A 26,391-nucleotide genomic window follows, 5' to 3' on the forward strand; every position below is an offset into this window, starting at 1 on the left:
TGTATGCACTATACAGGATTTACCCTATTATACTTTATCGACAGGAATAGATAGGTCAAACTGCAAACAGCCACCCACAAATAGTCTATAAAGAAAGCATCAGGCTGTCTTTGAGATTTCACATAAACAACGGTTAAAGTTACTCAGGCTACCGAAGAATACCATAATTCCTCCGTTCAATTAGACCTTAGCGACGCACCCCAAGCTTCCATCCTTAACAAACAGCCACGTATATTGGCTCTTCCAGTCTCTCCGCTGCTGGCTGTTCCAATTTAACGGGAGAGAGAGGAGCAAGAGGGGTTAGGATCATGTTCAGCCAGAGAGGACATTATTTCTTCAGCTTCTTCTTGCGTTGTCACCCCGGTGAGAGGTGTGCTAACAGGGCTTGCAACAGGTGAATTAGTCGTGCTATTAACGTCATCGCTACACAATTTATTAGTAAAACCTAAATTAATTAAACTGCCTTGTTTTCTTTTTGCCATGGCTATATGATGCTTACTGCAGAATGGATTTCAAGGATCCGCGCCGCGATTAATGGCCTCCAACGTTTATATTTTTTCTGCGAATCTTTGAGTTAACATGTAGCCTACTAAACATGAGTTGAATTTGCACTGCAGCACCGCCACATTTGGTGTGGTGGTGAAGTGCAGTCATGCTGCGTTCATGAGTGTAGAGTAGGCTCAGGTCTACGTCCGTAGTAGCCTATATTTTAATTTAACGTCTTTAATGGTAAGAGATCGCACAGGGATGGATAATGAGCGTTGATTAAGATTAAATTACAATGCCACATATGGCAGACACCTTCAGATATGAGAGACCCCCTTTTTTACTTTGGTGCTTTCATGGGAGCCAGTCCTCACTCTATGGGAGCTCGGCTCCCTCTGGCTCCCACATAATTCGAACACTGACCAAAAGGTGGTAATAACGTAGAACAGTTTGCATTAGTTAGAATTATTTGACTTTGCACACCTCTACCAACAACTGTTCCAAATAGCTACATTACATAGTTAACCTACCTGAAGATGCCAACGAAGATGCCAACGAAGATGCCAATGAAGATGCCTTGTTGTCGATGCCTCGTTGTCGATGCCTCGAAAACTAGCTTGAATAGCTAGTTTTTTTCTGCAGTTTCTGCAGCTGTAGAAGTGCAGGTACACTCTTCTGCTCTTATATTTATCTTATGTTTAACAAGATGTTTCCTGAGATTTAATGTGTTGCCATTGCCTGCTTTGCATTTTGCCTGGCAAATGTTGCACAGACCACTGTCTCCGTCAAGTTTAGTAAAATAACAACCACACAGCTGAACGCTTTCGGCTGGCCATCTTTCTCCTTCTGCTGCACAGGGCGTCAGCGGAACGTAAGGTTTCCTTCCCTAACGACCAATCATACATTGACAAATCTAACTATTTGTGATTCAGAACAATGGGTGCATTCAATAAGTCAATTTTCACCATTATTTAAGTCCTTAAAAATGATACTATTCTAATTTATAATGTATGCCTGCTCCTGGCACAACACATGCAAGTTTAAATCTACATGGTGCACTAAATTGGTCGTAATTGTTTTCGGTTTTGAGCCTGAAATAACATTACACTCAACTGGTGCTCCCTGCTCCTCATGCACGTGAAAGTACTGAAATTCAGCACCGTTTGATTTTACGTGAACCAATACTCGGCAGTACCAACGTGATTCAGTCGGTACCGGTAAATGTACCGGGTTCGGTACCCAACCCTAAGAGGGGCAGAGGGAGGCAGTGTGGCCCCAGGCGCTGCAGGTGGAGCACAAAACCGGCTGTGCACCCCCCATGATCATAACCAGAAGTTCAGTGTCCAGAACGGACCAGTTCGGGTGAACGTTAGACTGGGCGAGACAGAGCGCTGCTTTGCTGGAAAAAGCTTTGTGGTACTGAAAAAAAACATTCCTCCCGTACTTGAGATTCAGATCCCCAATCAGCGCCAAATAGGAGTCAAGTTCCTGCCTCCTCTCCGGGTAGACGGAGCAGATGACGTCACGGTAGATGCCAAAAGCTACCAAAAACTGCCCAATGGAAAATTCTTTGCAAACCCTGGGGTCCGCGGATTTAAACAGTGCAGAAAAGACGTCCCTGGAAACAAGGGATTTATCGCACTCAGGAGAAGGCAATATAAGGCTGACCAAATTAATATCTCTGCCCTGCTAAATCTTAGACCACACCCGGGCCGGTATGTTAGAAGAAGCAGGAATGTAAGCCCTACCTACGAACGGAGCCGGGACCGTGCTGGCCAGGGAATGAGCAGCGCCAGCAGAAGTGGATGGGGCCGGCTGCAGAACACTGCCCGGCTGGGACATGAATGCCAGCGCATTGCTGACAGTCACCGAAGAAGCAGAAACGCCTTCCACGGCTTGCAGCCTCGTGTCCAAGGACCTAAGCGAACTAGCCAGGGACTAAAGGGAAGCGAGAATGAGGCCGAATCCGAAGAAGTCCCTGCCTGGACGGCCGAGAGAGCCACCACCGCTCCTCTTCTGCGGGGGGGGGAATCAGCCTTCCTCGTCCTCTTCCTCCCGCGTACAGGCGCGGCAACTGGAGGTGAATCGAATTACGTCGGTACTACCAAGGACCTATTCACGTTAAATCAAACGGTGCCAAATTTCAGTACCTGAGAGCGCGTAAGCGTGAGCATATCTGTCCTCTCTGCATGTGCATGTGTGACAGAGAGCGGGGCTCTGACACACACACACACACACACACACACACACACACACAAAGTGGTTACAAGTGTACACTTTTCAAAACTCCACACAGACAGCGTTCACTGCAATATAATATTAATGGCGCGGCAAAAGCAGTCGCGGTGCAGTTACACTTCTCTGAGACAGACAGGCACAGATCAGATATGCGTTACCTTGGGCTTTCTTTGTGTTGCGATTTTAAACTTTGGTCGATTTCTGAGGACTATGCTGCCCTACAAAGCCAAAAGACCTTAACTCGCCAGAGTGTAGAACTGAGAAAAATGACTTTAAACTTATTTTGTTGTCCTGCCAAATGAGTTAATATTGGAAATTTGGCAATACTTAGTTTTTTTATTAAGTTATTTATCTACATAAAAATCTTTAACTCAAACTTGACCTTTGACCCTTATTCGGAAGATACTGTACTCTTCCTTTGCATTATCTAATCTAAGATTATAAGGGTTCATACAAAGGAAAAAGGCATTAACTTCCATTTTATTACTCACTTGGTTGCTGATCACTGAATCAAATCAGGTCATGATGTTAATGACGACATCTACATAAAATCTAGTCATCATGGCACAATTAAGCTTAGAATAATATAAACATAAATATAAAATAATGTAAATGAGAAGTAATTCATTTGAATTTGAAGGTCACAAAGTGGCTTTTCAACTCAACATATCATTAGCACCTACTGTATTTTATTACCCTATTCAATATTGTTGCATAGAATTGTAATAAAACAATACTATTTCTCATCCTATTACTTCGAAGTTATTTGCAGTGCAAGAATAGGTAACAAACCCCAAAGGTAAATATCAGTAAATGTTTTCAGATAAAAGCTGTACAGGGGATAAAAGTGATCAATCAATATTGATGATGTTGCTTGAATGTTTTCTAATAGTGAAAAAAAGTCACACAAATTCACATAGAAAGTAAAATTTATATTATTTAATGCAAAATGCAGATGGTATACAAAAATGCAGACCAAACCAACAATAAATCCCTTGTTCATCTCCTGCTGGCCATGTCTGAGTAGCAGATTAGTGGAATTACTACAGGTGATGTCACTGACACATGTTTAGTGTCTGTTGAAAGACAACTGCACAAGTACAAAAATCACATCACAGATAATAAATAGACATTTTGGAGCATGAATTTGAGATTGCCATTTTATGTAATCTTGGAAAAATCAAAATTTGATCCAAAGGGTTGGGATGCGCTAAGGGGGGATGCAAGCAACAGTTCCACCACAGATGACTGCAAGCAAGGAGTCGCACTGCATGTACCTTTGACATTTCATCAAAGAACACATTACTGTTGATGGCTGGGAGAGATTCATACGCTTTTGAAGTTCCAGTTACCTAACAACGTTTGGGCAGAAAGCACTGCATGCCCAAAATGCTATTACTAAAATTACTATTAGTTAGTCTTGATTACAAATCCAGTTTTTATACTGCACTTTTGTATTTATGTATATTAAACAGAAGAGAAAAACATGTCAATGACCACACCTGTGTTGAGTGTTTGGACGCTCTGAGACACAAACTTCACAACCACGGAGGGAGTCAGTCGTGACCGAACTAAGGTTTAAAGTAGGGCTGCAACTAACAGCTAACTAATTAATTCATCATTTTGTCAATAAAAAAAATATTTGAAAAATGCCCATTATAATTTCCCAGAACCCAATGGTACTATTTCAAATTTGCTTGCTTTATCTGACCAACCACCAATAACTCAAAGATATTCAGTTGACACCAAAGCCCATGCAATACATTCAACCCCATTACTTTCAAAATGTTGGTGCTGGTGCACCATTCCATTGATTGAAAACCACCATTAAACATAAAATAGGAAGAAAAAGAAAATAATTGAAGACTATAAAGACTAGAAAAGAGTTGGGCATTTAGAACATCTAGAAAACAATCCGAAAACACTAAGATGAATGTAAAACCTGTAACATGTAACTGTGACATGTAACTGTTCCCTTTGTTCTTCAAAGAAACAATGAGGACCATTACTCTTGGTGATTTTCCTGTTTTCTCCCCCATTTCCATTCCTCGGTGTTGCTTACAGGCAGAGAGTTCCAGAACAGCCTCCTGGTGGGTGGCATGAGGGGAACCAGCTTTTTGAGGATATGTCTTTTTGACATCTTCTATGCCCATGTCCTGTGGCCTTAAAGTGGTGGATATTTTTAGTTGATATTTATTTTGCAGGAAATCCAGCTCTCGATAGTCCTCCTCCTCATGGGAGATCTTCGCAAACATGCTCCTTGAGCCACCTGGTCAACTTTAAGTTCTGCCAGTTTGGGTATCTTCTTCCCCTTAACTGCAGAATGGCCATCTGTCCAGTCCCTGATGCTTTGGTTTCTGAGCTCCACCACCTCAACTTTCTTTGCATTGGAATCTCCCACCACAGAGAGGAAGTCTTCGAAATCGTAGACCACCCCTCCTGGTCTGCTCTTCATTTCCGGCTCCACACCATGATGGAAACTGTCTGCACTCGTAAATGTGGCTCAAAGAATTTAAGGGTGATGTCTTCTATACAGATGTTGCCTGAATTAATTAAGGACACAAGTGAAGAGAAAAGGCACCAGTTTTTATTTTTAGCGCTACAATTGTCTACCCAGTAGACCAAGTGCTTGATGTCCCGCTCCTTCTCCAATGCCGCTGCATAAGCCAATGTGATTTCTTTAGCATTCTGCCCTGCAATCCCCTCGTGCCAAACAACAGAGATGGTCTTGTTTTTGTTCGGCTTTTTCCCAACTGATGCAAAGGTTTCATGATATGGCACGATCCGTGTTGTGAACACGGCTGATTTCTAGGGAGCATTATAAGCTTCTGCAGGTCTACACTTCTGATTGAAGTATCTTCAGGGCAGTCCCTTTCTGCATCAGACCTGTAGTGTAACCGGCTCTCTGCAGCAGCATCTTTATGTTTTTGCCACCTCTCGCACTGTGGGCAATTTGATGCAGGCTCCCCCTGGTGGTCAGCCCTCACGTGCTGTTGCTACAGAAGACAGCTCTCACACTCCTCCTCTCCAAGCTTAGTAAAGCTTATGTTGCTAACTTCACAGCTTTATGATAAGACTCATAGGAGCAGTTGTTGCCTTTTTCTACTTAGTCAGCATACAATAATTTAACACTAATGTTGCTGGGGAGGTAGCGGCGGCATGGGGCACGCTCCCTCCAGTAGTGGCTGTTGGTTGGGTGGACGGACTCAATGTGGTCCAGCAATGGTTTCATGTCCAGCTTGTTGCCTGGTGTATGTTTTCCTCTCTGATCCTTTGGTGGAGCAAGAGAGGTTATGATCTCTTTGCCTATTACTGAGAGAACCAGGCTGTCGTTAGTCTGGTGGTACCCTAAAGTTGATAGAAACTTTTGCACACCTGCTGTGGGACCTGGCCTTCATCATTTAGCCTGTATATAAAAGACCTGCCCCACCAACTTATGTTTCCATCACCACAGACTTTTGCAGTTGGTGCATGGTTCACACTGTGAAACATGAAACGTTTCTCTGTGTATGGCGCGTCCCAGTACTTGCCCCAGAGGGCTCTCTTAATGTGAGTTGTCTCTGGGGGAGGAGCAAGAGTGGGCTGTGTGGCTTCAGCAATGGTGGGCATGCTGTTGTCCCCTGGGGCTGAAGCAAGGGTGAAGTGCAGTGTGACTGTAGGAAGGGTGGGGTCTGGCCAGTAGTGCAACGGCGGGCCTAGGTGCAGTCACTGGAAGAATGGGCTCCTCAGGGGCTGGAACAAGAAAGAAGTCTGGTGTGACTGGAGGAATTGTGTGGTCTGTCACTGGAGCAATGGTGAACTTTAGTGCAGTCAGTGAAAGGTTGGGCTCCTCAGGGGCTGGAATAAGAGTGGAGTCAGGCGTGCTGGTGATGAGCAGATAATCTGTTTGATAAAATTGCTCATCATCAGGAAAACTTATGTCATAAAATTTGTTGAGTATTGTCCACTCCATCTTTTCTGGTTCTTCTGCTTGGGGTATGTTGGCTGCATTTGGTTGCATTCTGCAAGGAATATTCTCGCATGAAACTGAAATGAATAGAGTAAACGTACCCATTAAGCCTACCAAAATCTGAGTTCAGTTATTTTTCATACATACTAACAGTTTATTAACATAATCATTTGTTAAAATGTAAGATTAATCTCTCATTTGAAAATAAATTCATTTATTTGTGTATGTTTTGTCATATAAAATAAAGATATTTTAAGAATAAAGTCAAAAGTCTGGCATGGGCTTAATTGGTACCGTGGCACCATTTAAGCCCACGTGTTCCAAATAAGCCCACAACAAAAATGTGTTATGGTTTCGGTGTTTTGCCTTGTATTTTGTTCTATTTCTGTTGTTTTGTTTGTAGATTTCTGTATGTATCCTGTTTTGTATATTTCTGTTGTGTATATATTTCTGTTTACTTATTTCCCGGTTCATTGTTTAGGTTTGGGTTTACCCTGTTTTGACTGTGTTCTGTGTATTTCTGTTTCCTGTTTCATTTTGATAGTCTGGTTTTTTGTCTTGTCATGTCCAGTTTTATTTCCTGTGTTTTCCCGCCTGTGTGATTGTCTCATGTGCCCCACCTGTTCCCCAGCCCTGGTGTCACCTGTCTTGTGTTTTCTCGTTACCTAGTTTATTTAGCCTCTGTGTTTCCTTTGTCTTGTCAGCTCGTTTTGTGCCATCGTCCGGTCAGTTTGTGCCCTGTCTGCTTGTTCCTGTCAGTGTGTCTCAGCCATGTGCCTTTGTTGGAATCTTCCCTGTGTTCTTTTGTTCTTGTGAGTTTTCCCAGTGAGTTTTTCCAGTCTCTGTACTGTCGTTTTTCGTTCACAATAAATCCTCAAGACCAACTTCCTCCTGCCTGCCTGCCTCTCTCTGCGTTTGGGTTCTATTATTCCCTGCCATACGACAAAATGATTGACAAAATATAAGAAATTATTTTTTTTAAAGTTAGTGAAAACACCAAATATTTATTCAATAATGTCTTACATTAACAAGTATCTAAAAAATAAATAAAATGTTTGGCTTGCTTTAGCCAATTTGTCACTTGAACCAATAACGACCATCATCAAACCACAAACATGACTTGAAGCGCAGCTTGTGAACAAGCTACTTATTCTGATAAGCTACATTGATAGTTTATTGATAAAAAATTTTAAAGTAGTAAAAACACTGACACTGAAACAGTCATTAACCTTACGTTAACATTTCTTACATTATATTAAGTATTTAAAAAAAAAAGTTTGTTGGCATGCTTTTGCCAACTCATCACCTGCCTAGTGCAACAAACTAACATTTTAACATCAGATATCAAACATGACTTGCAAAAAAGAAGGTTAACCTACTTTCATTGCTTTTAGTGTCTTTTTGTACAGCATTTCGATTTCTTGGTGGTTTGCCAGGTGAAAAGGGCCACACCCTGCAGGTTAGCCCGGCAAAGGATGAACCTCCGACATTGTCCTCAATGATTTTAGGACAACTGCTGTAATTCTTCCTTTTTGTTGTCATTTTTCTCACTGTAAACAAATTATTATGCAAATTAGGTTGCATAACAATACTTCTGGCCAGTGTGCGATCTGTGATGTACTCTTGTTAATGGAGTCAGTAAGGTAAAAGAACATCAAAATCACAGGATTACAGTCAAAATTACAAAATTACAAAATCTTTACATCAAAAATTCCTATCAAACTCATAATTTCAGGAATTTCCTATTGAAACACATGAGATGGGCTTAAATGGAACATGCTGGGCTTAAATGGTTCTACAGTGACTACCAGAGAAATAAAGATGATATGTTAACACCAAAATGAAATAAATTTATAAAGATATGCCTGGAGACTAAATATGCTGTAAACTTGCTATCATAGTTGTCCCTCTGTTGCCAAACTTTCAGAATTATCAAGGTATTTTCATTCAAAGTTAGCTTGCGCTACCTGCTTTTTAGCTCACTGTACCATTTCAGCCCACCTTAATCCTTCGGCAGTGTATCTATCAGTATGGCTATATTTTGACCTTGTGATTAGCTCGCTACGCTAACTAGCAAACCCATCTTTCCAAATGAAATCAAATAGTACAAATTGAAAAAAAAATTACTTGATAATACACAACAATCAAATCATTTCTCAATTTACATAATATGAATGTACTTACCAAGTTAGTGGATGTAAATTGTTGAAAATAGATTCCTTCTGAGGGGTCCCAAAACACCAAAGTTTTGAGGTGACTTTATGTGAGCCTCCTTGAGACTGCACTGATGTAGGCTGGCATATCTCAACATTGACAAATGTGATTGGTTCTCAACAAAAACTGACATGTAATTAAGAACTTGTTAGATTGGATAAAATAATGAGTAGCAGAAGACAGCCCTCTCTTTTTTTTTTAATTGACTTCAAAGTTGCAAGTGGGCTTAAATTGTGCCTTGGCTTAATGGGTACGTTTACCCTAAAGCAAATAATTAGAGACATGCATTACCTCTTGTGTTTTATGGTACAACTGGTATCCCTAATATTGTGGTCAGTCGTAACAAATTGGGCCTAGGCCTAATACCATATAATTGTGCAAATGTACTTATTCTATACCTAGTCCTAGGTCAGGGGTCATCAATTACATTTTGCTGAGGGCCAGAATACAACCCGCATCATCATCAGGAATGAAGACGTGAACATAAAGATGGCGTCATTCACGTGCATATTAAGTAACCATGTTGGTTTGTTTTGGTCTTATAATAGGCTACATCCATAGATGCTCCAGCAGAGAGCAAGGTTAGTTTAGCCAGCAGTTAAGTTTACAAGAATTTGTCAAAATTTCAAGATTTGTGGCAAACTAAGAAACCGATGTCACCTGTCCCTTGTTACCTCGTTACCCTGTGTATTTAGTCTCTGTGCTTTCTTTGTCTCGTGTTGGATCATTGTGATATTCTGTACTGTCTGTGTTTTCATGCTTTGTCTCAGGTTCAGTGTCTTGCGTCGTGTCTCACGTTCAGCCTTGTTGCCCATTTTTGGATTATTTTCATGTTTGCCTTCCTGCCTACCCCTGGACACCCTTTGTTGTGAGTTTGGCAATAAATTCTTCATTCTGCATTTGGGTCCAAGCTTGGCTTATTCCATGAGAGAACGTGACAGAATGATCCAACCAGATATGGACCCAGCAGTTTGAGTTTAAGCCATTTATTCATCCTATGGATGATTGATGACCGGCACGACCAACTCCTGTTCCCTGTGCTCCAATTGCCCTGTTGTCAGACCCTGGCCCAGCTGTCGTCGCCCATATCCATTCTAGCTGGCTGCAGCCCAGCGGACCAGTCGCCTGGCTCCAGCCCAGCTACCCTTCGCCTGCCCAGTCCTCAGAGGGGTTCTGCCTTCGCCGGTCTGTCTGGCCTCCCGAGGGACTTAGCCTTCGCGGTCCTGCTCGGCTGCCAGAGGGTTTTCGCCTTCGCTGCAGGCCTCCAGAGGGTCTTCGGCATCCTGCTCGGCCGCCAGAGGGGTTCCGTCGTCGTCACTGCCTGCAGCCCCAATCCCCGAGCCTAGCTGCCAGCAGCCCCTGTTTCTCCAAGCCTTGCTGTTCTCAGTGCCCGAGCCCGCTGTCGCCTGTGTCTCCCCCGTTCTTTGTCCTCCCTTCTTTGGACTTTGGATCATTATGCAGTTCTGTATTTTCATGTTTGCCTGCCTACCCCTGGAAACCCTTTGTTGTGAGTTTGGCAATAAATTCTTCATTCTGCATTTCATGGGGAGAGAGAGAGAGAGAGAGAGAGAGAGAGAGAGAGAGAGAGCGCTTGACACTTTTACACGTTCCACCAAAAGAAGTTCCTTCCCGCGGCTATTTTGCTAAGTGTCATTGCTCCGTATGGCACTTTGCACTGCCCAAGACAATTGTCATTGGTTTAAAGAAATGCCAATAAACCAGAGCACATTTTTATCCCATCCCGGAATGCTGTGTAGATTTGCCAGACCTTTCTCCGCAGCACCGTGGAGGAAGCGCTGGTATTGCGAGACTATGACAAGGATAATTTGACGTTGACACCGTGGAAACACGGATCAATGAGACCACGATATTTATTATTGTTCATATGAAAAATAAACAAGTTTCACACCACATTGGTTGTAACTACTTTGTGCAGCATGTACTGAGATGAGAAATGTCATGTGTTGATATTTGTAATAACAGATGGGGATAGTTGTAATAACAAAATGGGAATACATTTATCATTTTGAATTTTATCAAAACAAAATATAAAAACAAAGATTACTTTGTACCATTAATTCTTCCTGGGAATAAATACAAATTTAAACTGTTAATTGTGATAAATAAGTTAAGTATAGAATGAGGGGTGCCTGGGTATCTCTCCTGGTAGAGCGTGCGCCCATATACAGAGGCTTAGTCCTCGCTGCAGTGGTCACGGGTTCAGTTCCGACCTGCAGCCCTTTGCTGCATGTCATTCTTTCCTTTCCTGAAGACCACTACCCAAAATCCCTGAGAGAGGTGGCTGTGGAGGGATTATCGTTCAGAAGGTCTTTGAACCACGTTGGTTCTTATGTAACCAACTGCCAGAGGCAGACGCAGGATGAGCATCTTTGCAGCTGCTGCAGATGTGGAGAAACAAGCAGTTTGGGTATGTACATGTTTTAAGTGAAATTACTGCAGATGGGCATGCGATTGAAAAGAAGGAGCCATTGGCTGTCAGAGTCAGTGCCACGCTGAAGGGGCAGAGGTTGAGAATAGGGATGGGCATGATTAATCGACGATCGATAATTGATCATTAAGAATTTCTATCACGTTAATTTGTTATCGATAACTAATGCTCAAATGATGTACCACTTAAACAAACATCCGACCCTGGTTAATGTCAGTGGCGGTACATCCTGCTCTCAGTCTCAACCTAGCGTCATGTTGGCCTTAGCACGAAGGAGCTGCGATGCAGAACAAGCAGAGAAAATTACCCAAGGGATCTGCAAGTTCATTGAGATGGATATGCTGCCTTTAGGTATTGTTGAGGGCAAAGGTTTTCAACAACTTATACATTTATTGGAACCAGCATATCACATTCCGTCACGATGTACCATCACCATACTGGTAGAAACTTACTACGAAGAAAGGAAGCAGGAGCTGTTAAAAGAATTGAGCACAGCTGACAGAGTTGCTCTAACTACAGACTGCTGGACCGCTTTAACAGCTGAGAGCTACATTAGTGATGACTGGCAAATGAACTCAGCGGTCCTGCTCACAGAAAGCCTGCCAGGCCAGCATACCGCTGACCACCTCACTGAGAAAATGAATGGAGCTGTAGAGCAGTGGGGACTTGAAGACCGAGTTATTGCATGCGTTCACGCGGCCAATATTGTTGCTGCCAACAGTGCCACCAGAGTGCCCTGGATTTCCGTTGCCTGCTTTGCATGCACCCTCCAGTTGGCCATAAATGACGGATTTGCACTGTATCTGTATCGGGTAATATCTGTGGCTAGTAAACTCGTTAGCCACTTTAACCACAGCACTGCAGCAACCAAAGCGCCGCAAAAGAAGGAGCAAATGGGCCTCGCAACTTATCCAGTCGTGTAAAACACGGTGGAACTCCGTGTGCGAGATGTTTGATCAGCTAATGGAGCAGCGGTGAGCTGTTGTTGCTGTCGTGTCGGACCGAACCGTGACCAAGCTTTAAGATGCCAGGATCCTGGAGTTGAAGGATGAGTACTGGCAGTTGATGGAGGACAAACCGCCTGTGCTGTCAGCACTTAAATGTGCCACCACGGTGATGTCTCCACACTTATCCCGTCACCTTCGGCCTCATCAATATCCACCTCATGTGCAGTGAAGGTGACGGGCCAAGACTCACCGAATTCAAGACAAAAGTGCGTTCCTCCCTCATCAAGAGAATGAAAGTAATGTTTTATAATGTGAACTTTTTTTTTTATCTTAGTTTACATGATATATCCAATTACATGCATACTTGACTGTTATCTGTGATGTGTTACCTATTTAGATACAGCATTTTTTCTTATTATTGATTCATCATATTTATTTATACAGGTTGAGTCTGGTGATGAGTTTGTCATTCGCCCCCATGATCTCATCAATGCTGGACCCTCGTCACAAACACCTGCGCTTTCTTACACCACCACAGAGACTGGCTGCTAATGTGAAACTGGTTGAACTGGGAGAGGCAGTGGAGACCGGTAGGGCGGCTATCCCACTGGCTCAGGGAGACGAGGGTGCGTTGTCTGACACGGACGAGGGGAGCGCGAACACTGGAGTGGCGGCCTCCCAGTCCTCTGCTATGGCACACACGCACACACAATCTCAACCGGGTAGTCAGTCATCGTCCTAACTGCGACCTCTCCTTTTTCTTTCTCTCACTTTTTTCTCCGGGTGGTGTCAAGCAGGGTCCGGTTAGATGGATAAAACTAAACATTTCACCAGGTTAAAATCTATTAGCTCAAGCTTTACGCTTGATTTATTTGTAACATTAACCTCTAATTATGAAGTGAGCCCCCTCGCTTGATTGTGCATTATTTTTGATAAGCTATTGCTTGGAGATGTCTTGTCGTTATCTCTAGATGTATGATACAAACAAAACAAATATTTACCGCATGCTGCTATACATGTCATCCATCGCCATCTAATCATTCTTTTTGTCTTCGCACTTGTTGTTGGTTTTCATCTTTCTCTTTCTGCAAATTGTATATGATGTATAGCGACATGACCCAGCACCCAAAACACTGTCAAAACACTCCAAACCACCCTCCATTCTTCGCCAAAGATGGATAAAAAGGCGCAAAAGAAGGAAATAGGTACCTTGAAAAAACAAAAAAGCCCCGCCAAATCCTGGACAAAGCAGAGATGCCGATTCGCACGGGACTAATATTATCACAGGACCTCAGTTTTCAGCAAAATATGGTAGGTCATTTGCGGGGGAATTATTACTTCACAAATTACAGACATGACCGATTCGCACGGGATTAAGATCACAGACAACCTCCGCAATTATTACAAATGACTGGAGGTCACCAGGTAATACTTATCCCGTGCGAATAGGGCTTGTCGAAGTTCTGGTTCATGAACATGGCGGCACACACGTGGAAAAAATGCCGTTAAATGTCAAATCTGTATACATTTTAAACCCTAGAAAATAATTATGTTCAAGTAGGCTACTTGAATTAAATAAAACATTGAATTATATTCAATACAATTAATTGGATAATAATATAGTCCAATTAAATATTATACACTGCATAATGAGAAACACTTTTAGTACTTTAAGTATATTTTGATAATACTTTTGTACTATTACATGGGGAAGATGTTGAATGCAGGACTATTAACTGACAAGTCATTTGTAACTCTACAACACTGTTTTTTCTAACTTTTACTGCGATACATGATCTGAGTAAGTCGTCCACCTCTGGAAATCACCAACAACAGTCGTGCATGAATACCTGCAGCAGTGTTTAACACTGAAAACACAGCTCAGTTCAGAGTTTACTTGCAGCTCTGCTACAGTAGCAGCTAACCTTTGACGTTACCTGACGGTCACATCGTCTCTAAACAGTCCGCTCACAGTGAAGTCCTGCACGGATCAATAGGTGTTACAGTCCGGCGGCTGCTCGCTCTGTTTGTTATAAGACGCACTCCGAGCAGATTAATCCGCTCACAGAGCCAATCTTTGCAGAGGTTACCGCTCTGTGTTTGGCTAGCTAATAAGCCGTTAGTCTGTTAGCTTGAGCTTTGTCTGAAGGCGCCGAGCGGCCAGCCAAGGTCAGACAGACACCGACACATTCCGCACATCCTCCGCTCAGTTTAACAGTTAACCCCCCAGTACCGGTCAAAGAGGCGTGTGTCGAGGTCCTCTGGTGCGTCCAGTGACGGGCTCCGGTCAGTTTTTAATTAGCCTACATTAGTAACAGTGAATTTTGTTACGTTATGAACTTAATCCTAGGAAAGGCAAAACATATATAAGACCTTTGTAAAGAAATCCAAGACTTCGGATACCAAATGCAAGGCTTTATTAATAATAATATAAATAATATTTCTCCAAAGTTGACAGGTAGGCTACGTAAATTAATTAATTTCACCTTTCTACATCAAATCAGTTTACCTTTGCAAGCACCGTCCTCCCTTGGGGAAACCCATAGATATATGGGGGAAACCAACCAAACTAAACGGGAATGAGGGAGGAATAACACTTGCATTTGATGCTTTTGTTTTTCTATCAGTAGCCGATATCCCCGCTTGACATTAGAGGAAGGAACCAGACGCTGTGATTGGTCAAACTCTTCTTTAGTTTTTTTTCCAGCATGCTCGTGGCTGCTACGCTGTTTTAGCCGCCTACTACCATCAAGTGTTAGACTGAGACGGTTACTGCGCGTCAACGAGTGAACTCAAAGCAGTCACCTGATTTTCACGTAGTTTAAAGTGACAAATCTTATCACCGTATTTTGATGTCAAAATGCGTATCTACAACGCAAAATGCGTACAGGTTGGCAGGTCTGCAACTACTTGGGGAGCACTATTCTCAATGCGAGGCTGGCATCAAAGCAGAACTTCAGAACCTTCTGAGGGAGACTACCCCCAACGTCAGTCCCCTCAGAGCGGGTGTTTTCGGCGGCTGGACTGGCGGTCACCAGGTTGCGGTCGCGTCTGACCCCAGATCATGTCAACATCTTTCTCAACAAAAATCTTTAGACTGGTGCAGAAGTTATGTGAGTTACTAAATTTAGTTATGTTTTATGATGCTTTAAGTAGCCTAATTCATTGTTTAGGCTAATCTCTCTCACCTGTATTCCCCCAGGTGTTGCAGGTAATGGCTTGAATGCCTTTGATGATCATTATTAGTAGTTCAGGAGGGTGTTGAATTGAGCAACGTAAAGTGGCTTTGCTGAAAAAGGATTTATGATTCAGAGAGAAAATATTCTTTACGTATTTGAAGTCCAGATCAACAATCGGAGTCAGATGTGTTAAATTCTTGTCTTCTGTCTGGTAAATGGGAAAATATCATGTTGCGGTAAATGCCAAAAGCCACCAGAAACCGAAAGATGGTTAGGTCTGTTTAGCAGAGGATCTGCAGATTTGCACATAGCGGGGACGTTTTTCCCGGTGGCCACATTAATGTCCTTGTCTTGTAAGATCTTATACCTTAAGCAGGTAGATACCTTTGCAAAATATGGGATGTAAGGCCAACCTAATAGAGGAGCTGGAGCGGCAAAAGTGAGAGAATGATGGTTGGTTTTGGTCGGGGTGGATGTGGTTGGCTGAAGACATGGGAGTAGTGATATCCAAGTGTGAAACCCATGTTTTAAGTAGAAATGCTTAAGTAAGTAGCCTAGTCTCTTTTTAGCACAACATACAACACTTTCCTATTTCCAAAGTTGTGATAAGGCTTCAGACTGCAAACAGGTGTTTTCAGTTAGTCTAGCTGATTAGACGTTATCCCAGGACTGTGTGGGTGGGTTTAGACTGATTGGTTAAAATCTTCCAGAGTCTTGTGTTAGCTTTGTTAAACATGTAAGGCCGGGCCAAATGACACCTTTATCATTTTTATTGGTAGAGGTTTGTTAACTTAATACATTTCCACCTAAGCTCTGGCCCACCTTCACCCTAAGGTCTTATTAGCCAGAATAACTGAAATCACCTGTGTGGGTGTTCAGACACAATATTTGGTTTAAGTGATATATATATATATTTTTTTTAAAGTCACAAGATAGGAATCAATGCATTTCTTGTATGGATTTGCTTTTGATGTAAGCATATAGCTTTTACTCCAGCTCATAAAATTATTTTTATTTAATTTAATTTGGTAGACATAAGGTAAAAATACCTTTTGTGGACTGGTCACCATCAGTTTGGGCCTGAATGGGGGCAGTTAAGAAGAATGCACAGATCCACAGCGTCTTTGGCAGTCAACCAGACCTCCTTAAAAAGTTCACAGTGCATGGTCATTAAGCCGACCGGTCCCTGGCAGCCCAAGCATTTTTTTCAATTTGGCAAATACAAACTTCCTCACAGGTTGAAACATACATTTTGGTCATCATCTACAATACATTTAACTGAGTTTTTTTTGTATTAGTTTTTATTAAACTTATAGGTTGTATGTTCTCACACTTAGATTTAGGAGTTCCTGGTTTTGGAAGCAGGATGATCAAGGCTTCTCTCATTAAGGCAGAGGGGTAGCCATTTTGGTAGGATTCTAGATACATCTCATAAAACGGAGTTGCCAATTTATCTTTAAAGTATTTATATAAGTCAATTGGGAGGCTGTCTGGCCCAGCTGCTTTTCTAGCCTTCAGCGCACCTATGGCTTCTAATATCTCAACCATGCTTAGTTGTTTATCCTTGTCTTTTTTACTTTTCTCAGAGATTTGGGGGATACTGAGCTTGTTTCAGTCAGGACACCTGCATTAGTAATGTGGTTCAAACATAAATTAATATTTAATAGACATCAAGGAAGAAACCAAGGCACTCGTCTTTAAGAAAAAAAAAAAATATATATATATATATATATATATATATATATATATATATATAAATATAAAATGCCTTTAATGCATCTGGCACATTCTCAATAGAAAAAGATTTTTTTTTTTTTTTTTTTTACGCATTTCGGCGTCCAACCTTCTTCAGGAAGCTACAGGAGTGGAGTTAAACTATTTAAAGCACCAGGTGTGAACACATCAACAGGTGCAGACATTCAGCAATCAAGGTCAACACCTCTACAACAGTGTTCACTCTATCACTAAAAAAAATGAACGTGGTTGGACGTTCATTTTTTAAAACTGAAATAAGACACTTTATAAACTGTAAGACAACATTTGTCATTTACAAATTGGAATGCCCTCAGTGCAATGTGTTTGATAGCGGCAGAACTAAACGCAGATTACACGACAGGCATATATACACGGGTACACTTCTGAAAACTGACAGCTGTGCACAATGTTATTTTTGAAAACGGAGAGGTTGAAATGTCCGTTTATGAAAATAGCCGGCCACGTGTAAACGTAGCAGAAGTTGTTTTTTAAAATCTTATTCTATTGAGAATGTGCCAGATACATTAAAGGCATTTTATATTTTTTTTCTTAAAGACGAGTGCCTTGGTTTCTTCCTTGATGTCTAGGACATTGCCAAATGCCAGTGCCAAAAGGTGCTTCATCAAATTTTAAGTCAAATTAAAATGTTCAATGGCACTCATTTCAATTGCATGCAAGCATAAAGAGATCAAGGTTCAATAAACAATAAGTGGTTACTATTAAAGATGGCTCTGATTTAGTCCAAGCTATTTCTGTAGCTTGTTAATATCTTCAATAAGTAATTCTGGATGAAAATTACAAAATATAGCCTACCCATATTGGGGTTTGTTGTAGCTAGATAGTTATCAAACTACATGTTAAGGCAACAGAATCTGTTATGGTTTCAGTGTTTTGCTTTGCATTTTGTTCCGTTTCTGTTGCCTTATTGGTTTCTGTATGTTTTCTGTGTCTGCATTTTCTGTACATTGCTGTTCCCTGTTGTGTTGATGTATTCTGTTCTGTGTCTTGTGTGTTTTGGTTTATTCCTGTATTCTCTGTTATCCCTTGTGTTGCCTAGTGTTGTGTCAAGTGTCTGTAGTTAGGTTATGTCATGTTTTGCTCAATATTAGGTCCTCTCTTGTTTATTGTGTATATAAATGAGTTAGGCCACAATGTGTCGGATGCCAATATGCATTTCTATGCAGATGACACGATTATTTATTGTTTTGGATCATCCCCAGCTAAAGCGGTTGAGTTTTTGCAGAAAGCTTTTGATGCGGTTCAACGCACGCTTATGCAGCTTAAGCTGGTTCTCAATGCTGATAAGACCAAACTGATGCTGTTTAGTAATATTAAGAAGGTTTCTCAAGCTCCTCCTCCTGTGTTCACTTTGTCTGGAAATGTCATAGAGTTGGTTCACTCTTATAAGTACCTTGGTATCTGGCTTGATGATGCTCTCACTTTTAAGCCTCATATAGACAACCTTGTGAAGAAACTCAAACTTAAACTGTCCTTTTTCTTTCGAAATAAATTTTGTTTTTCTTTTAAAGCAAAAAAGCAGCTAGTCACTGCAACATTTTTATCTGTTTTAGATTATGGAGACCTGGTGTATAGGACCGCTTCAGTACAATGTCTGCATAAGATTGACACTGTTTATCATGCGTCTCTGAGATTTATTACGAATTGTAAAAACTTGACCCATCATTGTGAATTATATTCCAGAGTGGGATGGCCATCGTTGTCCAACAGGAGATCAGGGCACTGGCATATCTTTATCTATAAGGCCATGCTTGGTCTGTTGCCAGCGTACATCTGTAGTTTAATCACACGGAGAAATGTTGGTTCTTATTCATTGCGATCAAATGATCACTTGCTGCTCTTTGTTCCATTTGCCCGTACAGAACTGGGGAAAAGGGCTTTTGTCTACTCTGCTCCTTCTGCATGGAACTATTTGCAAAAAGACTTGAAATTATCTGAACTTATTTCCTTAAATGCTTTTAAATCCAGATTGAGAGAACCTGAAATGACCTGTTCAAATTGTAAATGTTTCTAATTATTTGTGTTGTATAACTTTTAAATACTTGTAATTGATTGTGTTTTTGCTGCCTCTTGGCCAGGACTCCCTTGAAAAAGAGGTTTTTAACCTCAATGGGACTTTCCTGGTTAAATAAAGGTTAAATAAAGGTGCTTCCTGTTTTATTTTGGTAGTCTGGTCCTCTGTCTTGTCATGTCTAGCTTTGCTTTCTGTTTCCCGCCTTTGTTGATTGTCCTGCCCCGCCCTGATGTGCTTCACCTGTTGTCTCACCTGTTTCTGATTTACCCATCACCTCATGTATTTAGCCTCTGTGTTCCCCTTGTCTTGTGTCAGATTGTTTTGTGGCCATGCCCTTGTGTTTCCTCCCTGTGCTTTATGTCCGTTCCTGCGTCTGTATTGCTCCTGCCTTTGTTTTTCCCGTCAGTTTATTTTTGTGAGTTTCCAGTCTTGTACTGCCGTTTTACGTTTATTAAATCCCTGAGTTCCACCATCTCCTGCCTGCCTGCCTCTCTCTGCATTTGGGTCCTCCCTCTCCCGCCACACACCACAACAAGAATCCACAAAAAGCAAATCTGTTAAATATGGAGAAAAAAGTCTTTACTCAGTGAGGAAATAAATGCACAAACAAATATAGCACATTAATTGCAACATTGATGTTAACATTGTTTTTCCTGCTGGAGGACAACATTCTTGTTGCTCATTTGAAATGCATCAACAATACCTTAAGAAGTTCAGTTTAATTAGACATTTTTATAAGATGGGTTGTTGCACTGCAGGATGTATCTGCTAATGTTCGGATACAAACATTGTTGCATATTATGCTTTGTTTTGAGTTACAATTATCATTTTAACGTGCATTGAGTTATATAAGCATTGCCTAAAGGTCGATATTTCTATTTCAATGCAAAGCATACCATGTGCCGATTTTTTTGAATCAGAACATCAGTGGATAGCCTACCCTACCATTGAACATTTGGTGAGTTTGATGTCTTTGAAAACAAGTGTTTTATGATTAATCACTATGCCCAAGGGCATATTGTGCAAGCTAACGCCAACTTTAGTAAAAAGCCAGATTTCTCATGACTGCATCATTATTTATAATTTTAATATGACAAATGTATATGATCATAACTTTATGATAGGGCTTAAAACCAAAACTTCATCTTCAACTTTGACTCGACACAACAAATCCTATGTTAAACAGTAATGGAGACTGAAAAGATGTAGATCTAGGAATTCTGAGCTAATACAATGTCTCATACCAACAATAATTGCTAGCAAAAACCCCAAACAATCCTACTTTAATCCTAACTGTAAATCAACTGAAAAACCACATAGTTACTACTTTCAACTCTATATGCATTTTTTAGGTCAATAGAATAAAAAACAAATCCTCAAAATGTAGGATTGGACTGCATTTAACTACAGTTAACGGTTTCTGAACAGCAGCTCTAAGGACATTTAATTTTCTTGTTGCTGCTTTTGATTGGCAAGTTCCTGAAGAGGAAGCTCTGAAACAGATTGACAAGGATGAACCTTTATGATGTTGTTGTCATCAGTATCCACTACACAGGTGACATTTGACATTTGAAGTAGCAGAAAAATTTTCATTTCTGGTCTGTACTGCTGCTGGCTTTTCTTGCAGAAATCGGCCACTTTATCATTTAGAGAACGACAACCCCGTTAATATTTCCTGATGGGTATTTTTATGAAAGATATAGATTTTCAGCGGAGGGAATTACGCATAGTCTATTTGTCGGCTTCTTGAGCCGTGTGTTGCCAATGTGCACATTGGCTTGAATTATGTTTTTATATTTTTTATTTTCTCTCACGATCGCTTAGCACTGCCAGGGTTGCAACTGAAATTATAGGCTAAAAGCAACAACAGTTTATGGAAAGCACAAGTGTAGTTATGGTCAGATCTTGTGCCTGACTGATGGGGTATGGATATTGATAAGTGTTGTGATTTACGTATTTACAGCGTCGGCTATTTTTGCCAGCTTTCCTTCCTATTTTTGGAAGCAGCGACTGTATTGCGTTTTGCCTGTAAAACCGTGTCTGTGTTCTTCATTTTTGTAGAATTTATAGTTTGCTCTTCTTATGTAAAATATGCGGCTCTGGCAGACGTTTGCGATTGGTCATGCTGTGCAAACACCTCTTTTATGTGAACGCACGCGTAGCTGGATTGGGAAACCCTGGGTTGATTGAATTAGTTGTTAAGCACCGCCGTGACACAGGTTATGCGGGACCGTGGTTGTTAGGTTTCGTGAAGCCGGGTTACTGAAATAGATCCTGCTTCGTAGTACAGGCCTCTGTTTGTAGAAATTTATTTCTTTGGCAATAGGTGCTCGTGTCATGTTAATGCGTCTAGACGGATTGCCAAACGGAGCTTTTGGAACTATAGCTTACATTGACAGTAATCTGGATGAATGCTGTCCAAAAACAATTTACGTCATCTTTGAGAACCCTAATGTTTGACAAAAGCAAAGACCAAAGGTGTTCTGCGTGTCATGCATACCACAAAATGCAACTCCTATAATACCAAGGAAGATCAAGTCAATAACCGTAGTGATAAAATGGGACAATTTCCCCTTTGATTGGCCTACAGTTGTACAGTGCATAAAATGCAGGGTTCAACAGTGGACAATGCAGTTGTTTCTTTAAAGTGATTGTTCGGAGTAATTTCACCCTAGGGTCCTCTGCACCAAGACCTCGAGCCAAACCTCCTTTTCCCCAGAAGCTTTTTTCCCATGGTCTACCATTGGTCGAGTTAGCGCTATCAGCCGAATGGCTTAGTGCAGGCGCAAATTGAACCAAAGGTGTATCTTGTAAATTACCCCACTAATAATGCCCGGAATGGTACCAAACTTCTACAATAGTACAAATAGATTCTGTACTCATAAAACGAGGCATTGGAAAGTTTGTAAGTACACGAGGAGTTTATTTAAATAACACTTGCCTGATGGCCACCGCTACTGCTGCGTCGACATCATTCGGGATTTGGGAAAAGCCCGTAAAAGTCCTGGCAGAAAGCGATGCATAAGGATGTAGTCTAACGATGCCCAGTTCCAGGTATGCACTAATATTTTGTTGGTAGTACCAGTTTGCAACAATTATTAGTTAACACTAAGTTGTAAACACTTTGGGAAAAAAAATTTAAAACTTTGGATATACCAAAAAACTTTTCAGCAACACGGGGGGGTCGCGCGAGATCACGCACAGAGCACGACATCTATTGCTGGAAGAGCCTATCAGTAAAGTAGTGAAGAAGGAGCAAGAAGTGAGAGAACAGCAGAAAAGATCAACAAAATGGCAGAGTTTGAGGTTAGCATCGAACGCGACGATGAGTAGCTCAATTCCGAAGGTTGCCTGTACCTATTCAAGCCTGAATACACGGACGAGGAGCTACAACTAATGGAGGAGAATTGGAGAGCTGCAGAAGAGGCGGTGGAGATTGCGGAGGTCCCAGACACACCAAACAGATGTGCAGGGAACTGGTGGTGTAGCTGTGGACAAAGTCTGTGTTGTTGGGAATCGGACGTGTTTGACCAAGACCTAGAGAACTCCGAGGCATGCTGTCTTACAGCAATGGATGACTTTCCGGCACTAATAAACCCTGGTGTTGTACAGAATTTTTTTAACGTGCCCAAAATCAACTGTCAAATGTTCAATCAGTATAATCAACAGTTTGGCTCTCATAGTTACTGAGTTTAGGTCCACGCCAAGATAAACTATTGCCCGTGAAGGGACCAGCGAGCTCTTTTGCCAGTTTATGGTGAAACCCAGCGTCTGTAGATGCTGCACAACCTCCAATGTGTGGAGTGCAGCTCTCTCCTGGGAAGGTGCTATAATGATTAAGTTGTCCAAGTAAAACAGGACTTTGGTCCATTTCCTGCGTAACGGCTGTAAGGCCGTCTCCATGCAAAGGTCCAAAATGGGTCTCATACCGCCCGTCATTTTTGGTGTGAGAAAATAGCGGGAGTAGAAACTGTCGTTCTCCTCCCCTGCAGGGACGCGGGATATAGCATCCTTTGCCAGAAGCTCCGCCAGCTATGACGTCAGAGCAGCTATCTCTACCTGAGATGACATGGTTGTTTACAACACGCCGGCAAAACAAGGTGGAGGGCTGGCAAACTGGAGCGTATAGCCTTTTGTGATTAGCTTTGATATCCATGCATTCATGGGTAAGCTTTTCCACACTGCACCGCGCTCCGTTGCCATAGCCAACAGTGCGCGCTGAGCCCTTCCCGGGCGCTGTGTGAAGCGGGTGATCGTTTCTCACAGCCCATGGTAGGGCATAGTCGCAGTCGATGAGACATACGTTCTCTGCGTCCTGTCATTGCCACTGACGCCACAGTTTGTGAGGCGGTTCAGGGGGTTGGTTGGACCAGGTGGATGCCGCCCTCATGGCCTTTTGGCCCCGTGGGGCCTGCCGGTTTGACGGCGCAGGCTGCCGCGGGGGGGGCAAGAGAGCCGTCTTTGGGGGGAATTGAGTCAGCAGACTTCTTCCGGAAGTTCAAGGATGTCGCTGGAGTCCTGTCGATCTGCCCAGCTGCCGTCGCCTTCGACTCGAAGTGCCAAGAAGGCATGTGCCCGCCGCTTTAGCTCCTCTGTCGGCAGACGGGCACAGAACTGGCAGGCGGCCTGTGGGGTGAGCGCCAGCCTGGCGTGGACGGGGCCTAGGCATGCCTCACCGCTTGGGTGGAGATCGGTAGACAGGATGTAGCCGGTCCGACAACCTGTACAAAGGCGAACACCGCTAGACGTTGAAGTCTTCATACTGCTTGCTGAAGAGAAACTGGGAGCAGATCTCTGGTATTGTAATATACAGTAACTGCGGATGTAAGAGACGCCCGTGCAGAGCATAAGGGCGCATACGCGAGGGATAAACCAAATAGCAACAGCTCTTAGAGGGCGAAGTCTACACAAAATAGAACTACTGTTTTGTTCTGCAGTTGACATTCCAAAAATCACTCAACTTCGCTTTCAGGTCTTATTCAGATAATTTTAGAATGACAGAGACGTTAGTAGAAGGTGTAGGTCTTTACTTTCCTTTTGTTTTGGCCTGTTCCTTGCCAACATTGGCGTTGTGGTCCATGACCGCAAGTTATGTTCTGGCCAGCATTGCATCATACAAAAAGTGAAGCCTTTTCTGGGTATACTTCAGCATTGCTGCATGAAATACTTCCAGGGACCCTGTGAAGGTGCAATGCAACCCCATACAAATATTAGCCAAAAACAGGTGATAACGTACTTTGAAATGATATTTACAAGAGCCTCTTTTCAGTGTAGACCTAAATGTCTGAGTGGGAAAGTGCCGCACTAATTCTGTTAAACTAGCATGTTGCAAAATAACTTGTCATAGATATAAAAAAATAAATAAAGTGGAGTGAAAGAAAACAAAATTATTGTGAAGGCATACCTGTGTTTGAACAGTGCCATCTGCCGCAAATACTTTTTAAAGCCCAGTATGCTGGGGAATCCACTGTCATTCATCTTTTCCTCCATTGTTCATTGTCAGAGGGGCATGATGGCACGTGTGTTGTACGCCGGCTTCCTCCCATCTGTGTACGCCAACAATGTGTTGAAGCAGGGATTTCCACCGACACACACATTCCTGGAGGAGATAGAGGAGATCTTCATTGAAGATTTACCTGATTCTTTTTGTGCAGTGTCCAATAGCACCACTGCCCAATGATAGACTTCAGCCAGGTCAGTAACTCTTTGTTTTCCCTCTTATTTGCTGCAGTGACTAGCTTCTTCTTGAAACCTAAATGAAACAACAAAGAGGGATGTATTACGATCAGCATTTTACCAACTGCACACAAGGGAGAAAACATGGTGAAATTGTTTGTTCTTCTGGTAGGCATAACACTTACTCTTGTTGACGTGCCATGCATCAAACTCATGCCGAATTTCGTTGTAGGTCTCCCTCATAATTTTACGGATAGATGGAGCTCTATCAGTAGAGACGACACCAATAGCCACACCCATGGTCAGGAGATGGTTGAGGCCTCTTTGGAATCCCATCACCTCCATGGCTACTAAGATGGAAGCCTCCGTAACCTATGGAATATGATTTTGAGTTGACTGACCATAAGTGCTGTGAAGCAATCAACTATCCACACCTTTTTGTTGATAATTTAAGTTGGTAAATGATTTATGCATGCTGGTTTACCTGAACTAATTTGAAGTGGACGATCTCCTTTGTGGCATCATTCATGTGTCACAGATTGCTGAGGGATTGACAAGGCTTGGACCCAAATGCAGTTTAGAAGGAAATTATTGAACAAAAACTTAAAAGTGTCCAGAGGTTGGCAGGCAGGAACTCAACAATTATCAAAACAGGCATGAAGACCAGGAAGCAAAACACAAAAGACTAGCCACGACGACAGCAGCAAACAACTTGCCATGAAGCAACACCAAACAATGATCCCACCCCAGACAAAGACAACACAGAGACTAAGGCTACGTTTACACGTGGCCGGCTATTTCAACCTCTCAGTTTTCAGAAAAGTGTTCGTTTATATGTACCCGTATATATATATATATATATATATATATATATAAATATATATATATATATATATATAATATATATATATATATATATATATATATATATATATATATATATATATATATATATATATGCCGTCAAGAGCATGCCAGACCTGTAGGTGGCTGTGTAACGAGAAGCTCAAGCCCACGTTAGCCAATCAGAATCCCGACAATAGCAACAACAGCAACCAATCACGTCCTCTTTCTCTCTCTCTCGGCTGCCTAAACCTCCGTTTGTCTCAGTTTACATGCAAACGTGCAAACGAAGTTTTCCAAAATCTCCACTTTGGCCGGAGTTTTTAGAAATCGTTTTCTGTGATAAAACTGGGGTTTTCGTGTAAATGAGAGGCCAAACCACAGGAAAATATCTGCGTTTTCCCTTCGTGTAAACGGGCCCTAAATACATGAAGTAACGAGGAGAAACGAGAGACAGGTGACACAAGTAGACCTGTTCGAGTTGTGATTCACTCGGATCTTTAACCCGAGTCTTTAAATTGACTCACGAATCACGAGTCTCTAGCATCATTAACCCGGTTCAGTTGAGTCCTACTACAATTCAATCTAACATGATAACAGCGGCACACAGCACACAGCTTCTA

General features: G+C 42.0%; 1 long non-coding RNA gene across 1 annotated transcript; it reads right to left on the minus strand.

Moving 5' to 3' along the window:
• Positions 1-4,551: 4,551 nt before the first annotated feature.
• On the minus strand, positions 4,552-8,770 carry LOC120556139. Its single transcript, XR_005638811.1, has 3 exons — positions 8,053-8,770; positions 7,339-7,605; positions 4,552-6,750 (listed from the first exon to the last, which is right to left on the minus strand). It is a non-coding gene; the product is annotated as an uncharacterized LOC120556139 (long non-coding RNA).
• Between the last annotated feature and the right edge of the window lie 17,621 nt (positions 8,771-26,391).

The sequence above is a fragment of the Perca fluviatilis genome, chromosome 3, assembly GCF_010015445.1.
Source record: "Perca fluviatilis chromosome 3, GENO_Pfluv_1.0, whole genome shotgun sequence".
Taxonomy (NCBI): domain Eukaryota; kingdom Metazoa; phylum Chordata; class Actinopteri; order Perciformes; family Percidae; genus Perca; species Perca fluviatilis.